Genomic DNA, 18,865 nt, shown 5'->3' on the forward strand with positions numbered 1-18,865 from the left:
TTTAAAAAATAAGTAAAAACACTCTCCCCAAAATCCCAGTTTCCCCCCCAAAAAAAGTTTTAATAAAAAAAAATAGTAACTAAACTTAAAGGGAATCTGCCAGTAGGATTAACCCTCCTAAGCCATCCATATGGGCATGTAGGTCATAGGAAGCTGAATAAAATGATATCTTGATATCTGCAATCTGATATCTTATTCCAAAGAAATCCTCATTGATTGAGCTGTTAAAATCTTTAAGCCGAACATAGCTCTTCCTGAAAACCTGCCTCCAGAGCTTATTTTAAATGAAAGGGGGCGTTACCTGTGTGAGACATGTAATGACTGACAGTCTGCTCTCTTGGTTTACATGTCTCACACTGGTAACACCCCCTTTCATTTAAAATAAGCTCTTGTGGCAGCCTTCAGTCAATATGCCCCCACACAGTATGATAGCCACCACACAGTATGATGCTCCTACATTCATCACTCAGTATGATTCCCCCACAGCCATCACTCAGTATGTTGAGCCCTACTCAGTATGATGCCACCCACACAGTATCATTGCCCCCACAAAGTATGATTGCACCCCAGTATGATGTTTCCACAGTGCCCATTAAGTATGATGGCTCCCACTCAGTATAATGCCCACACACAGTTTGATGACTCCTCAATATTATTCCCCCACAGCCATCATTAAGTATGATGGCCCTCACTCAGTATAATGACCCCACACAGTATAATTGACACCACAGCCCCCACAAAGTATGTTGCTCCCTCAATATGATGCCCCACCCAGTATGGTGACCTCCAATGCCCGTCCCCCACTCAGTATGGTGAGTCTCAATTCCAGTTCCCAACTCAGTGTAAAGGTTCCTAAAGTCCCCATTCAGCATGAGGTTCCCCACAGCCCCTCGCTCAGTATGAGGGTCCCCACAGCATCCCATAGTCCTCCATATAATATACTGCACAGCTCAGTCATCCATGTAGTATAATGCACAGCCCATAATCCTCCATAAAGTATAACGCACAGCCCATAGTCCTCCATAAAGTATAATGCACAGCCCATAGTCATCCATAAAGTATAATGCACCCCATTGTCATTCATAGTAGTATAATGCACCCCCATTGTCCTATATAGTAGTATAATGCACCCCAGTCATCCTATAAAGTATAATGCACCCCCATAGTCATCCATAGTAGTATAATTCACCCCATAGTCATCCTATAAAGTATAATGCACCCCCATAATCATTCATAGTAGTATAATGCACCCCATAGTCATCCTATAAAGTATAATGTACCCCCAAAGTCATCCTATAAAGTATAATGCACCCCCATAGTCATCCTATAATGTATAATGCAAACCATTGTCATCCATAGTAGTATAATGCACCCCATAGTCATCTATAGTAGTATAATGTACCCCAATAGTCATAATGCACCCCCATAGTCATCCATAAAGTGTAATGCACCCCATAATCATCCATAGTAGTATAATGCACCCCCATAATCATCCATAAAGTATAATGCACCCCATAGTCATTCTATAAAGTATAATTCACCCCCATTGTCATCCATATAGTATAATGCACCCCCATTGTCATCCATAGTAGTATAATGCACCCCATATTAAAAAATAAATAAACACTCACAGCTCCTTCACTCCTGCGCTGCGCGCTTTCTCTTGTGAGGCCAGCAGCTGACTCCAGTGTATGATGGGAGCATGTGACGTCACTGCCATGCGCCCCATCACGTGCACATGACGTCAGCTGCTGGCCTCTGATTGGCCAGCAGCGTGCATTGTGGTGCGTGGATCTGAGCTCCGCAATACACTTCAACTGTATGTGCGTAAGGCCCTCACCCGCCGGGCCCCTGATCCTTCAGGTCCAACCATTACACCACTGCGTATGGCTCTCAGAACATGGAGACACAAAGGCAAACAAATTTTCTTTCAAACAGTATATTTATGGTATAAAAGTTATAACTATATAAATTTGGTAAAACCAAAGAAATGAGTTGGAGTATAAACTGGTATCTGTGCAAAGTGTAAGAGCACATTCACACTGGCCATTTCACAGAGAAAACCCAAGAAAAAAACAAAATAAAGACATACCCTACAGCAAGTAAATAAGTAAATAGTAATAGTACATGTAAATAACATAGCGCAATTAGTTAACGCTGTTTTGATCAAAAAAGCATAAAAGCCATCCCACCACGACAAGGTCCAATCCGGACGGTCCTAACCTGTCTCTAGTATTAAACCTTATCAAGCGCCTTCAATGTGAATGAGGGCACAGCAGGATATGAATGGTAAGCTATACAGATGAAATACTTAGCTCAGAAAGGGCAGCCAAGCCCCTATGTGTACAAAGTACAAGAGATTACAGCAAAACCAAAGAAATGAGCCGGAGTATAAGCTGATATCCATGTAAAGTGTAAAAGCACGTTCACACTTTTAAAACATCAAGAAACAATAACAGAACGGTCTTTCTAATTTTTTCCCCCATAAAATGTAACAAAAGTTAGTTAATAATTTACATGTACCCCAAAATGCTGCCGTTGATATATACAACTCATCCTGAAAAAAACAGGTTGTGATACAGCTATGGCTATGAACAAATAAAAATACTATGGCTCATAGGCTGTGAATAAAAAAAGGGTAAAACATTGCTTTGTTCTAAGGGCCCAAAATGGACCAGTACTAAGAAGTTAAGCTTCTCGTTTCTCAGAAAAGAAAAAAATAAGGGTAGACGCACTTTAGACATTGTACCTACAGTCTTGCTATTGAGTTAATAATGAAGAGACTGGAATAATCCATCCTGCCATATCCCTTTTTATATCCGTTCACATATTATAGTGGAGTGTGAGTAATGCTATGTTAACATGTGCTGTTTTTCACACAGTATTTCCTCTTGTTAAGAAAACATGAACAAACATGAATAAATGGCTGTAGGCTCTGTACACATTTTCCCTGTTCAAAACTTCCATTGCAAATTCCTTCACATTTGGTAGGAGGAACAGCACTATCTTCCCCTTTTGTCATTAATTTGACCCATTTTTTCAGAAAACATAGTTTTAAATATGCGCTGGGTTTAGAGAGAAGAGTCTGGGCGCAGGGAGAAGAGTCAGCTGTTCGGCTTCTCCTGTCTGGCTTAGCTTGATTGACATGTGTAAAGATCTGAGGTTGTGGGTTGTAAGTAATCACCTAGGCAGGTTAACAATGCAACAATATTTTATTGATCACAGCCATGGTAATAAAGCAATTCCAGGTAAATGGCCAAAATACATTTCTCTCAGTCCTCAAATTCCCAATCTGGGTTCAGTAGTTCCACTGGCTTTGTATAAGGCCATACTCACTGTCTCCCAACTTTTGATTGGCCCACAGATTTCGTATCTCCAGCCAGTATAGTCTGTAGCCACAGTCCATGATCCTCTAGACGGCAGATAAAAAAGATGAAAGCACAGGTATCCAGTAGCAACAATTCTTTTAATAAAGTTTAAATCCAACTGACATAATCCATAATGGTAACATGTTTATCCATCCATCCTTCCAAGTCCACGGTCTCCATCCTCTTCCTTCAATCCTTCCACACCACTTTTTCTAAAACATGTCTCTCCTTTATTCCACTGGGATCAGTCCCCTCTCAGGTCAGAAGTGATCACGCCCTCCCCCTTAAACATTCACTGTTAGCTAAAACAATGAAGAATATTCTGGAAGCCTTCATCTGAGACTGCATGTAAGACCCTCTGCGGTGACGGCTCCACTGTGTCTACAATCTACACACACATAATGAGATTATTGGCTGTTGGAACAATGGTTAGATACTCCTGAGATACAGATATCCTGAGATACAGATTAGTGGAATGCTGGACATTTTACAAGTGAATCTAGTGCACATACTGACAAGTTAGCAGAACTACATAAAACATAACAAGTAAATCACTAATAAAACACAATAATAATATTGACAAAAATGGTGGTCCGTAGCTGGAAGAGTATCATAGTCTTTAGTAAGTGGGCAGCTCCTCACAACATGTCTCTCCTATTTGCATTTAGGAATAGATCTGTCAATCAGGGCAGAGTCAGGCGGCCGTATATATCTGAACGAGATTGGAACTCAGTGCACGGACTGGCCAGCGGCTCTCCTGAACCGAGAGTAAAAGGTGCATGAATTTCTATGTAGCTGTCATGCTTGGGTCGGGAGAGCCACCTGCCAGTCTATGCACAGCGTTCTGATCTTGCTCCGATTTATACGGACGCCTGACTCTGCCCTCAAGCTATGCAAGAAAAGTAGTAGTGTCCCTTTCTTTCTGTGCCCTTCTCTTTTTTAAAACTGTAATGAGAGAACCTGTCAGAATTTCATGCTGCTTGTGGTTCAGATAGCATGAAACTAATGGCAGGTTTCCTGATGACATGGTGTATGCACATAGAACCTGAGAAAAGGATTTATACAAGCAATGATCTAAAATCTATTGCTCCTGGTGTCCAAATTTGTTTATTTTTATGACATTTTAAGCTGACATGGGCACACCGCCATCTTGTGGCATCACTAACAAGTAAGATTGCAGGAAACTCAACATTTACCTCCGGATGTTTTAACTAGTTTTTTATGCATTTGCCATTTTTTGCAACCAACCTAATGAGTGGGGAAAAATCTGCACAAAAAACGCAAGTACAAAACACAGCAAAAATGCACATATTTGCCGCTGCGTTTTTCCTGCCAAGAGATGCACCAAATACTTAAAACATGTGCAAATACCCCAAAGCATGCAGCACTATTATACCCTTTTTTTCCTGCAGCCAATTCTGTGACTTTACCCAAATATATAAATAAAAAACTAATACTTTGCTATTTTATCTAGTCTTTGCTTTTGGATGAACATAAAAATAAATACATTTGTCTCTTTTTTTCTGTGCAGATTTGTCACAAAACCTGAATGGTTTCCTAGTACCAGCAAAGTGAATGAGAATCCTGAAATCTCATGCACACTTTACTTATTTGTGACTTGCAGATTTGGTGCAGATTTAAATCTGCCCCATGTCAATTCTTTCAGCGGTTTGGCTGCAGATTTCCACCCATACTAATGACTAGGGAAAAATCTGCAATAAAAACACATAGTTTTCACGTAGCATTTTTCCTGCCAACAAATGCCAAAATGGTGCAGAAATCGCTGAAAAAACTCATAGTGTGAACATACCCTTATATTTCTTTCTGTAATACCTTTACTGCAGATAGCATTCCTTATCATCTCTCTTTATAATGTAGCTGTAATTTTGCAGTCATTGAATTTGACAGTAGAAACATTTCCCCTAAATGGAGATTTTATTCTCCAATATGTAAACATACCTCTTATCTCAGGTAAATACTATATTTATTACTGGAGTCAATGAAGGCTATTAGACTCTTTGGTCTAAAAACTCCCATACATATTAGTAATTTTTGTAAAACCGACTGACCATCCGATGTGTATTTGGGCCTCCTGACTCTACCCGCACAGATGATGGTGGGGGTAGGAAAGAATTGGACAGTTACAATTTAATCAGATGATCCTTTTGTTTTCAGGGGCAATAAGTCGTAGTCAAAAGTGTTTGCAGTGGCTTTCTCCTCCCTTTTCATTGAAAACACATGAACACTCAACTGAGTCAAGGGTTCATGCGTCAAAAGAAATAGTTACTTCAAATGTTTGGCCAACAGCTGTCTCATGTGTATGGCCAGCTTAAATTTTCAGTTTTGACTGTCAATAGCTACATGAATGCAATCAACAAACAGTCACTGAATGTTCTACCAGAATGTCACCGCTGGCTTTAGAAATCAGGTTACAGTATTCTATATAAAATAATGTAGTCTTTAATATTGTACAGTGAACACAAGACCATCAACAGTGTTCTTGTTCTACCAAAGCATGGCTGTGAGCTGAGCTACTCAGAAGCAATTCCTCTCCTACTGACTGGCTCCATCAATAACATGGCAGAGTCTGGTGTTACGCGGGGAAGGTACTGTAAAGTACTAGTTTCTGATTGGAAACGGGTTACAGAATAATGCCTGTGAGCAGAAGCCTGGAGTACTTCACTTATAACATTAGTCAAATTGGACATAATTTCACACAAAACCCTAAAAATGCGCTGGACAAAATTCTTGGCACCCTCAACTTAATATTTGGTTGCACACCCTATGGAATAAATAACTGCAAACAATCACTTCCTATAATCATCAACAAGCTTCTTACACCTCTCAATCAGAATTTTGGACCACTCTTCTTTTGCAAAGTGCTCCAGGTCTCTCATATTTGAAGGGTGCCTTCTTCACAAGTGTTCAATGGGATCTAGATCCGGACTCATTGCTGGCCACTTCAGAACCCTTCAGCACTTTGTTTCTAGCCATTTCTGGGTACTTCTTGAAATATGTTTGAGGTCATTGTCCTGCTGCAAGACCCATGACCTATGACACAAACCTAGCTTTCTAACACTGGGCACTACATTGCGACCCAAAATCCTTTGGTAATCTTCAGATTTCATGATGCGTTGCACACAGTCAAGGCACCCAGTGCCAGAGGCAGCAAAACAACCCCAAAACATCTTTGAACCTCCACCATATTTGACTGTAGGTATTGTGTTCTTTCCTTTGTAGGCCTCAAACGTTTTCGGTAAATAGTAGAATGATGTGCTTTACCAAAAAGCTCTATCTTGGTCTCATCTGTCCACAAGACACTTTCCCAGAAGGATTTTGGCTTACGTACATTTTGGCAAATTGTAGTCTAGCTTTTTTATGTCTCTGTGTCAGCAGTAGGGTCCTCCTGGGTCTCCTGCCATAGTGTTTCATTTCATTCAAATGTTGACTGATAGTTTGCGCTGACACTGATGCATACTGAGCCTGCAGGATAGCTTGAATTTCTTTGGAACTTGAATGGGGCTTCTTATCCATCATCTGGACTATCCTATGTTACAACCTTTCATACATTTTTCTCTGCTATCCACGTCCAGGGAGATTAGCTACAGTGGCATGGGTTGTAAACTTCTTAATTATGTTGCACACCATGGACAAAGGAACATCAAGATCTCTGGAGATGGACTTGTAACCTTGAGATTGTTGAGCACTTTGGCTGCAGATTTCACCCATACTAACAACTGGGGATAAATCTGCAATAAAAACACGTGCTTTTTCACGTAGAATTTTTCCTGCCAACGAATGCTGAAATGGTGAAGAAATTTCTGCAACAAATAATTAACCTGTGCACATACCCTTAAGGTATGTTCACACTAGGCGTTGCGTTTTTTTTATGCAAATTTTCAGCTGCATTTCACATTACCAGCAAAGTCTATGAGATTTCAGACATCTCATGCACACATATTAGTTTTTGTGTCATCAGTATTTTGTGCTTTGCATGTTTTTTTTTCACAATAGAGCATGTCACTTCTTTCAGCGTTCTTTCAGCGTTTTTCACCCATTGAAAGTATCTCCCTGCTATCCACGTCCAGGGAGATTAGCTACAGTGCCATGGGTTGTAAACTTCTTAATTATGTTGCACACACTGGACAAAGGAACTTCAAGATCTCTGGAGATGGATTTGTAACCTTGAGATTGTTGATATCTTTCAAGAATTTTGGTTCTCAAGTCCTCTGACATTTATCTTCTCCTCAGTCTGTTCTCCATGCTTAGTATGGCACACACAGACACACAATGCAAAGATTGAGTCAACTTCTCCCCTTTTTTTCTGGTTTCAGGTGTGATTTTCATATTGCCCACACCTTGTTACTTTCCACAGGTGAGTTTGAACAAGCATCACACGCTTGAAACAAAGTTGTTTATACACAATTTTAGAAAGGTGCCAACAATTTTGTCCGACCCATTTTGGGGGTTTGCGTGAAATTATGTTTAATTTGCCTTTTTTATCCTCCGTTTTTTTGTGTTGCTCCAATACACACAAAGGAAATAAACATGTGTATAACAAAACATGTGTGATTGCAATAATTTTCTGGGAGAAATACCGTACTTCATTTTCAGGAACAATTTCAAGGTTCCAACACTTTTGGCCATGATTGTATGTCACAGGTCAAGAAGGGGTTAAGAGAGATGGTTCTATTTCTGCCCACATCAGGGAATGACAATTTCCTAGGATCCCCCTGCTTATTTGATGGTGGACCCCCAGCACCAAACTAAAAGTGGAACATGTCAACTTTCATTATCTGAAGCTATTTTTAATTCTTTTATTAGGAATTGTATTAAATAGAAGTATTGTGTTGGCATTGTATGATAGCCCTCGAGTTAAAACATTCTCTAAAAAGTGTAAAAGTGTTTATCAGTGTTTTACACAGAACATCCCTAATTTAATTTCCCAGGTCCAATTTTCAATGAAATAGTCCCAACCTATGATCCATCACTTCCAGCAGACTTTGTGCTATTCAATCACCGAGAATAAGACAATCACGGGTATTTTCTGTTGAAGCATGAACTAGCTAAGATATCTAATTTATCATAAATGATATCTTGAACTTTTCTGCCTTTGCAGCAATTCTCGGCTGCTCATAATCAACGAAGAGATTACTTCTAGATTTACATCATAATCATTATTATCACAACTGTGAAAGGATTTATTATGTCAGCAGCACAGTGAAATATCATTGTGTAGTCTGTGAAGACGCCTGGTGCACGGTTTCTGGGTTGTTTCATAGTGCCGTGTAACTAATATGATTTTCTATGCTTTTCCTTGTCTGGCTTCACAGCATGGGTCAATGCTTAATGAGAAGAACAGGCTACTTAGAAAGAAACAAGAAGACAAGTTTTTTTGTTTCGAATGAGAAACTGAAAACACCTGTATAAACACAAAGACTTTCTGCATATTATTTCCCTTAATTCAGCTGAGGCCTCCATCTTCTTGCGCGGCTGTTTGCCCCCAGATTTAGAGGGTCACATCCAGACAAGGTTTCAATAGCTGTACAATCCTATTATATTTTCTTGTCCTATGTTCTAACTAAGTTAGCCTAAGTGAAACCATCTACATATCTACATTGTGTGGGGCCCTGTGGAAATACAGACTTAATATTAGCTCCCTGTTTTTTGCCCTTTAAATAAAAAAAAAAACATTTTTAACATTCTCAGCAGTCACTTCAAAGCAAACATGGACATACCAGTGTTGGGGAAAGTTTCTGTGATGAGCATTCTTGTCTAAGGTAAAGCAAGATGACAAAAACTGGATTCTGTGTTTTATGTGTTACTTTTCTTTAGAATAACAAATAAGTGGGCGAAGGTAAAATATCAAATCTGATCTGGAACAAAGCTTATTTGTACCTTCTCTTCTTTTCAATATACAGTTCACAAGGTGACGTGCTGGTTATTCTATACAATGAATTTGGAGGGTAGTGAATTCTTTGATTATTTTATATAATACTGCCTTGTTTTCTAAAATAGTCCTACTGTGCTTCATAAAAACCTTATGCGGAACTTGTGTTTATAAAAATAACATTGTGCAATCTACATATAGATACGGGAGGGGGGAAGGATTTGTTAAGAACTGCATTTGATACATTTCTGTTAAAAAAGGCTTTTTAAAGTAAATAAGGTGTATCAATATCAAACCTAAGCTATCCAGATTTTACATCATAATTTCTGGTGTAATTTATACTAAATTTGTTAAACTGGGTGAGATGCCCATGCTAAGTTTTGTTGTTTTTTTAAAGAAAAGTGGTGTAAGTAGCAGAAAAAAGTCGCATATCATTGTGCCGATATAGTGTGCAGCATAATTTGCAACTTTTTTCACACCATGAAGCTTTATATAACTGGCTAGGCAAATCACTAAGAGAATTTATTTGTAAGCTCTTAAAGGTAACCTGTCACTAGTAAAAAAAAAACTTCCTGTAGCTCTTTAGCTTTCATAAAAATGGGAATTGGCATTTCTGATGATTTTATAGAATAATGAGTATGTACATGAGAAATAACATTATTTCTGTCTATTATATACTTGTATCCTGCATATTTTACAGGTTTCCCCTCTGTAGGCTCTAGTAACAAGAAGCTAAATCATCTCTGCGTCTCTCTCTGCATCTATCTCTCTGTAGCACCTTCTCCCTCCACCTCTTCATAGACTTCTATAGGCATCTGCTATAATCTGATCTCTCAGTAAAGACAGAAAGGAAGACACATTTGAGCAGTTATTGAAAGTAAATTATTGATTCAGGAAAGGAGTTACTAGTGGAAAAAGAGGCATTTTTTCTCTAATAAGATATATTATCTTCACTTGAACTGTTGATTTACAAAAAAAATCAAACAATACTTACTCTTAATATTAGTAGCTGCAACAAGCTTCTTTTCCATAATGAGTCAACTTATTTTCAAGTTTTTCAAAAGCTAAATACCAACAGTAAAAGCATGCAGTGTCAATTTAAGGGTAGAAATCATACTGACAGGTTCCTTTCAAGCCTGCAGAACTATGAATTTAGCTATGGTATAGGCCAGCGGACAAGAGCACCCACTGACCCTTGTGTCTCCACACTTGTGGGACACTGCTCAGCCCGGGAATCCGGGGGAGCTGCAGGGGACTGGTGCTCGTAGATACCGTCCAAGGGGTTCACAAGCAGGAAGGAATATAGACAGACCCAGCAGACCATAGGTGAGGCATGCACAGCAGGTTTCGGACGCCACTATGTCCAACCCCACCAGCTCAGCCTTTGGAAGAGGACCGGAGTGGATGTATAACCAAAACAAGGAACGGCAACTACTGGAGCTGTGCCAGATTCGACAGATTCAAAGCCAGGCCACCCACACTTGGTTGGATTTGATCTAGAAACCACGGGATGCGGAGGATGTCATGTGTGGACACAATGGATACAAGTCAGTTCTCTTTGATTACGTGAGGAGTTACCCAGGTCAAGCCGAGGACCAGGAGAAGGATGATCGGAATCCTATCACGTTTGGCTAATTAAGATGAGGAAGCAATGTGAAGACACAGCATTTATATCTTAATTATGCCAGACGTATATATTCTGTAGGCCGGCAGACATAAACAATTGTTCATATGAGTCTGAACGTTGACTCTTGAAATGATGTTTGTGAATTGTTGAATGACTGTGGTTTACCTATTATATCAGCTCTTACAGGTGATTGTGTTGCTACCTTTGGAGGATAGGGACGCAGGGTTATTGAACAATTGACGTTTGCAAATATGTTGATTACACATTGTATAAGTACATGTAGCTTGTTGACCTGCAAAACAGTGAAATCCAAACTATGCAGATTGATTAAATACTCAATGAGAGTTAATCTCATCCCTCCTTCCCCCTGACCTATGGATGATGGCCTGAACCACAGATGCGGGTATAAAAGGGGATCTCTATCCTTCTACAAAAAGAGACTCTAAAGAACAGCAGCCAGGACACCAGGACACCCATCAAGAGGGACACAGATTTGACATCCTACAGGATGCCAGCCTAAGGGACCACGGCCCTAGCTGGAAGAATACAGATCTGCTCCACTGACCATGACTGAACCTTTGGAGACATTTGGGGAAGCCAGGCTGGGACCCTCCCGTCACTTGACCCCATGGAGACATTCGGAGTAGTCAGGTTGGGCCCCTCCGGTCACCTGGTCACATACCTCAATGGACTGTCAGCTTCCTAAGCTTGTCGTTACCTCCTCTCTGTGGGTGCCCACCGAAAGCGGGTTGCAACTAGTGGGGGTACTCGTCCCTGGAAGCCCCAAAGTTGCAGCTGCTCTAATCCCAGCAAGTAAGCGGACGGGTGAGACTCTGTAATTTTCACCATTTTGCTGGGACTGTTATATATGTTATTGTCTGTTGGTGGTTCAGCAAAGTATTACCACACTGTTTTACACTCACCCTTTGTTGTCTGAGTAGTATTATGCCAACAGAGAAGGGGTGCTGGCTTTCAGTGGGATAAGCCCGGGTCCATGCGGTCTTTCTAAAGATATCCAGGCCAGCGGACAAGAGCACCGACTGACCCTCGTGTCTCCACAGCATGCAATTGGGGTCAATACACATTAAGGACAAATTGAAGAGAATCTGTGAGTAGGATCAACCCTCCTAAGTTGTCTATATGGGCATGTAGGTAAAAGGAAGCTGAATAAAATAATACCTTGATTTCTGCGATACGATCTCTTATTGCACAACAGAGAAAAACATTTTTTTATTATTTGTAAATAAGCTATTAAGATCTATGGGCCGAACACAGATCTCCCTGAGAATCTGCCTTCAGAGATTATTGCAAATAAAAGGAGGCGTTACTAGTCTGATGTGTATTGGCAGTGCTCTGCTCTCCTCATCTCACTGCAGAGCTGTGTGTGATTATACCTGACACATCTACAGGTTCCTCTCAGCTTCCATCTCACAGGCAGACAGGGTTGCAATATTGTTGCAGTACAGCAGAGCTGTAAGCAGTGGCGTACCGCCAATGGCGGCAGGCCACGCCACTGCTATGGGGCCCATGAGCCAGGGGGCCCCGAAGCAGTGGGCGAACAAGGAGGATAGGTGAGTATTCTATTTTCCTGGGGGGAGGGGAGGTTGCAGTGGTGGAGGAGCGGGCACACGCAGTAGCCAGCTGCTGCAGCTGCCACGTGTGCCCGCTGCTAAAGAGGAATGAATATTCCCTCTTATCCATGCCCATGGGCATGGAGAAGAATGAATATTCATTCTCTTTAGTAGCGGGCACGGAGGAGCGCTGAGCTGCAGCTCCTGCTGACAGTACCCGCTACTAAAGAGAAAGTGTATTCAGTCTTCTCCAAGTCCATAGTCCCGGCGTTGAGAGGAGTGAATATGGCGGCAGCAGCTGACATCAGTGTATAAGAGCGTGCGTTGCTCAGATGCTAATATGAGCTGCTGACAGACACGATGCAGCACTGGAGCAGAGGTGAGGAAGGAAGGTGAGTATAAATGTTTATTAGTTTTATGTGTGCTGTGATTGGGCCATGCATACCAGGATTGTGGGATGAGGGGGCCACACATACCAGAATTGGGGGATGAGGGGGCCATGCATACCAGGATTGGGTTATGAGGGGGCCACACATACCAGGATTGGGGGATGAATAGGCCACACATACAAGGATTGGGGGATGAGGGGGCCATACATACCAGGATTGGGGGAGGAGGGGGCCACGCATACCAGGATTGGGGGAGGAGGGGGCCATACATACCAGGATTGGGGGATGAAGGGGCCACACATACCAGGATTGGGGGATGAAGAGGCCATGCATACCAGGATTGGGGGATGAGGGGGCCACACATAACAGGATTGGGGAATAAGGGGGTCATATAAACCAGGATTGGTTGATGAAGAGGCCGTGCATACCAGGATTGGGGGATGAGGGGGCCATACATACCAGGATTGGGGGATGAGGCGGCCATGCATACCAGGATAGGGGGATGAGGGGGTCACACATACCAGGATTGGGGGGTGAGGGGGCCATACATACCAGGATTGGGGATGAGGGGGTCATACTTACCAGGATTGGGGGATGAGGGGGCCATACATACCAGGATTGGGGAATTAGGGGGTCATACATACCAGGATTGGTTGATAAAGAGGCCATGCATACCAGGATTGTGGGATGAGGGGGCCATACATACCAGGATTGGGGTTGAGGAGGCCATACATACCAGGATTGGGGGGTGAGGGGGTCACACATACCATGATTGGGGGATGAGGGGGCCATACATACCAGGATTGGGGATGAGTGGGTCATACATACTAGGATTGGGGGATGAGGTGGCCATGCATACCAGGATTGGGGGATGAGGGGGCCATGCATACTAGGATTTGGGATGAGGAGGCCATGCATACCAGGATTGGGGGATAAGGGGGCCATGCACACCAGGATTGGGGGATGAGGGGATCATGCATACCAGGATTGGGGGTGAGGGGTGCCATGCATAACAGGATTGGGGGTGAGGGGTGTCATGCATGCCAGGATTGGGGAATGAGGGGGCAATGCATACCAGGATTGGGGGATGAGGAGGCCATGCATACCAGGATTGGGGGATGAGGGAGCAATGCGTACCAGGATTGGGGTATGAGGGGTGCCATACGTACCAGGATTGGGGGATGAGGGGTGCCATACGTACCAGGATTGGAGGATGAGGGGTGCTAACATACCAGGATTGTTGATGAGAGAGCAATGCGTACCAGGATGGGTAAATTTACCAGTAGCAGCTGCATGTCCCACCCTAGGCTTATACTCGAGTCAATACGTTTTCCCAATTTTTTGTGGTAAAATTAGGGGCCTCTGCTTATACTTGGGTCGGTTTATTTAAAATATACGGTATTTTAAAATCAGTGAGTACGTGGTGCCCATAATACTGCAGGACTGTGGGGTGCATTATACTATATGGGGGCTGCATTTTACCCTATGGGGTGTGTAATATACTGTATGGAGGACTATAGGGAGTGCATTATATTCTATGGTGGACCATGGGAAGTTCATTATACTATATGGAGGATTACGGGGGGGGGCGCATTATACTATATGGAGGATTATGGGGGGCACATTATACTATATGGAGGATTATCGGTGGTGTATTATACTATATGGAAGGCTATGTGGGGCCATTATAATATTTTGAGGGCTATGTGGGGGGCCATTATACTGTATGAAATCAATTATACGGTGTGAAGGTTTGTGCGGGATCCATCATACTGTTTGGAGGGCTGTTTGGGATCCATCATACTGTTTGGAGGGCTGTGTGGGGCCATTATACTGTTTGGAGGGCTAGTGATGGCCATTATACAGTGTGAAGGTTTGTGTGGGGTCATTCATACTGTGTAGGGGCCAATATACTGTTTGGAGGGCTGTGTGGGAGTCACAGTTGGGGGATCATACTGTGTTGGGGTCACCATATTTTGTCTTCGGAGTTGAAGTGGGGTACAATAGGGTCATTATACTGTGCATGTGGAGGCTAATGTGGAGGAATGCAACAGGGGGGAATCATACTGTGTTTGGGGGGAACTTTTATTGGCATCATACTTTATGGGGGCAATGAAAGAAGAATCTAGGACTTCAGCAGGAGGAAAATTACTATGTAAAGGCTGGAAAGTTGTGAGATCTGCTCTTCTGTGACACAGACAGATATGTATTTATTTTTTGTGTGTGGGGGGGCAATTAGAGCTTCTGCTATGGGGCCCCATGATTTCTATGTACGCCCCTGGCTGTAAGAGCTACAGCTACTAACAAAGTTCAGTTCTACTGTTCTTTGTTAGTTACATGTCTCACTCTGGTAATGCCCCTTTTATTTACTAAGAAGCTCTGGAGGCAGATCGTCATGCAGATAACAAGGTATCATTTTATTCAGCTTCTTATGACCTACATGCTCATATAGACGGCTTAGAGGGACGATCCTACTGATAGATTCCCTTTAAAGGGGTTGCCTGGCCTTGGGATACAAGTCTGCAGTCACTCCATGTGTCTGCAGACTTGTGATACCTCACAGCACGTACAGTGCTCACTGTCAGGATTCTCCGATGCCAGTGCTGTGAGCAGCGAGCACATGACTGCAAGTATGTGATTTGTATACATATAGTCACATACCGACTTGACGTCTAGTCGGAATGTGGCTGGAAGTATGCAAATCACATAATTGCGGTCACAAAACTGCCCATGCCCACGCCAGCACAAGAGATTTCTTACAGTACGGAGTGCGTGTGCTGTGAGGATTCACAAGTATGCAGTCACATTGAGTGATTGTAGATTATACCCCAAGGTCAGGCAACCCCTTTCATGTGTCAGTTATTGTTAACAAAAAAGAAAATAAAATAAATAGTAAAAAAGCAACAAAAACCCCCCAAATAAAACGCTAAAGTGGTACTTTAATTTACAGTAAGATAGTGGTGGAGCCTATCTCAAGAACTATATGCGGGTATATCTGAATAAATTGCTATCCAATGTATACATCAATTTGTTGCCCTATTATTAAAGATAGCTATAACAAGGAATCTGTTCATATTCTGTGATATCGAGCATGTATTACAGACAGCCCTGCTATTAATCAGACTCAGCTGGGATGACCTCATATATCATCTTGCTAAGAATAAACACCATTAAAAATCTTCTGTTTTCTTATGTAGGGAAAACAGTCGGTTTATTGTGGACACATCTGAAAGCCAAACAGTGCTAATGTCTGTGCCTGTCATAGCCCAAGTCTGATAAAATTTGAGAATTCAGTACTTTGGTTATTGCTACATAAAATCTCCTTCAGTTTACAGATTGTGAGCAGCACAAATCTATGGGGACATTTCTGAACACCACGGATGTGCTATGGCATAACGTGTTTAACAATGCCATTTTGTGAATCTAGTTTAGAATAAAGGTGCAATAATAATGTGGCACTCCCACAGCCAAAGCTATTGTGGATTATTAAAAGAAACACAAAAAGTTCCCAGTGGAGCTTAGGGAGTTGTGCGTTGTTTGACCGAAAAAAATACAAAAAATCCTCTTACAGTCCTTGCAATGTTTCCTGGCTTTTTGCAGAAACAGTACAGCTCTATAGATGTTTGTGCTAACTGCTGATATATTCATAGATGGAACTACAATTTGTAATAATAAAGGAGCAACACATGAAAATAAATTTAAGGGGTTGTCCACTACTTTTACATTGATGCCCTATCCCTAGGATAGGGCACCAATGTATGATCGGCCGGGGTCTCGCATGCGGCACCCCTGCCGATCAGCTGTCATCGGCGGCGGCCGCCGCCGGCCGGAAGTGATCACCTGCGGGGCTCCGCCATCGAGTGGTAGTGGCCTCCTATTAAATAGGAGGCGGATGTGCAGTACACCGCGGCGACCACTACCACTTGACAGCGGAGCCCCGCAGGTGAGCATTTCTGGCCGGCGGCCGCCGCCGCCTGCACCGATGACAGCTGATCGGCGGGGGTGCCGCGTGCGGGACCCCGGCCGATCATACATTGATGCCCTATCATACGGATAGGGCATCAATGTAAAAGTAGTGGACAACTTCTTTAAGTAATAGTTATGAGGATTTTCATGAAAAAAATCATGAAAAATATATCCAAAAGAAAGAAGTGCTGTGAACAAAACTTGTCGTCAGGTTGCAAATTGCTCTTTAAACTGTCGTACAAACGTCTGGAAAAATTGATATCAAAGGTGTTGCCTCACAAAAGTATGTGCAAAGTATGGAGGTAATTTATTGTATGACAGCACCGGGCAGAGTTTGGGTGGGAAGGCATGTATTGTGTGAGGGCAGAGTATGGGGGGAAGTGTATCGTATGAGGACAGAGTATGGGGACAGTATATAGTGTGAGGGGCACATAAAGGGGGCAGTATATAGTGTGAGGGAACAGTAGGGACAGTATATATCCCAATCTGAGTGGTAGTATATAGTATGTGACCAAAGTATGCAGGGCAGAAAAATGTGCGAGTGCACAGTATGAGGGCGGTATATAGTATGAGGCCACTGTAATGGGACAGTATATAGTTTCAGGGCACAGTATTGAGAGTAGTATAAAGTGTGAGGGATAATCTGAGGGAACTGTACAGGGGAGTATACAGAGTGAGGAACAGTGTGATGGGCATTATGGGGAGGCAATGTGCACAAAGAGGGATAGCGTTAGGGCACAGTATGCGGGCACTATTCAGAGTGAAGGATAGTGCAAGGTACAGTATGGGGGACAGTATATAGTGTGATGGCACAGTATCAGGGACAGTATATAGTGTGAGGGCACAGAATAATGGTAGTATATAGTGTGAGGTCACAGTATCAGGGACAGTATATATTGTGAGGGCAAAGGATGGTGTTAGTATATGGTGTGAGGGCACAGTTTGACAGGCAATATGTAGTGTAATGGCACATTATTAGGGGGTAGTATGCAAAGTGAGTGACAGTGTGAGGGTACAGTATTGAAGGCAGTATACTACAGAAGGAGGGATAGATAGTGTGAGGGCACAGTATTGGGCAGTATTTAGAGTAACAGATATTGTCACAACACAATATGGTGAGCAGTATTTAGTGTGAGGGTACTGTATGGAGGGTCAGTATACAAAGAGAGGGATAGTGCGAGGGCATGGTATTGGAAAGTATATGTTATGATAGTGTAGCTACTCACTCGGGATAACAGGTAAAGCTAAATACTGCAACTGACCCTGAAGGTTCCTATACAGACTAGAGATCCTAACCCCGCAGTCCCTAGTGGTTCCTGCGTGAGCAGAGATAGCCCTCACCACAGACTAGAAGATGGCAACTCGAACCTATGCTGCCTAAAAGGCTGTTGAGCACTTCATGTTCCTCCTAAAGAACCGGAGGGCAGAACAGAGTGTGAATTACCTACAAAAGAGAAAGTGTGCTGAAAAAAAGGAAAGATACTACCAGAGTGAGTAAAATAAACCACAAAATGCAAAATAAAGTATACAGTATGTACTGTTAGATAATATGCCGCCTACTTCCTAACAAGAAACAGAAGATAGATGCAGGGTACAGAACATAAAAAGCAAACAGATAAACTCTAGCTGGAAATTCACTGACTGGCTTTAAACTACAGCAGAATAGCTGAACATCCAAATGAGAATATCATCAGCAGGAAATGCCAGCAGAGAGAAAGAATATAAAGCCGCACCCAAAAGGTGATAGGGCAGACAAATGAAAACCTGTGTTATGCTAAACAGACTGCAGCCATAGCGGAATCTAAACACCTGGAAAAAGGTGTATCTACTGTGGCTCAGCGGACAGAGAAGCAGACCACAAAACACAGCCTCAAGGGTTCAAACCCAGGAGCATGACAACTCAAAAGGTGAGATAGTGTGAGGGCATAGTATGGACTGGAGGCAGTATACAGGAGAGACAGTGTAAGGGCTCAGTATGGGAGTGGGCCAGCAGTGTGAGAGCACAGTTTGAGGGGCTGTATGTAGTGTGCATGCACAGTATGCAGAGAAGTATA

The sequence above is a fragment of the Phyllobates terribilis genome, unplaced genomic scaffold (assembly GCF_046119375.1).
Source record: "Phyllobates terribilis strain yellow unplaced genomic scaffold, ASM4611937v1 Scaffold_3__8_contigs__length_932513732, whole genome shotgun sequence".
Taxonomy (NCBI): Eukaryota; Metazoa; Chordata; class Amphibia; order Anura; family Dendrobatidae; genus Phyllobates; species Phyllobates terribilis.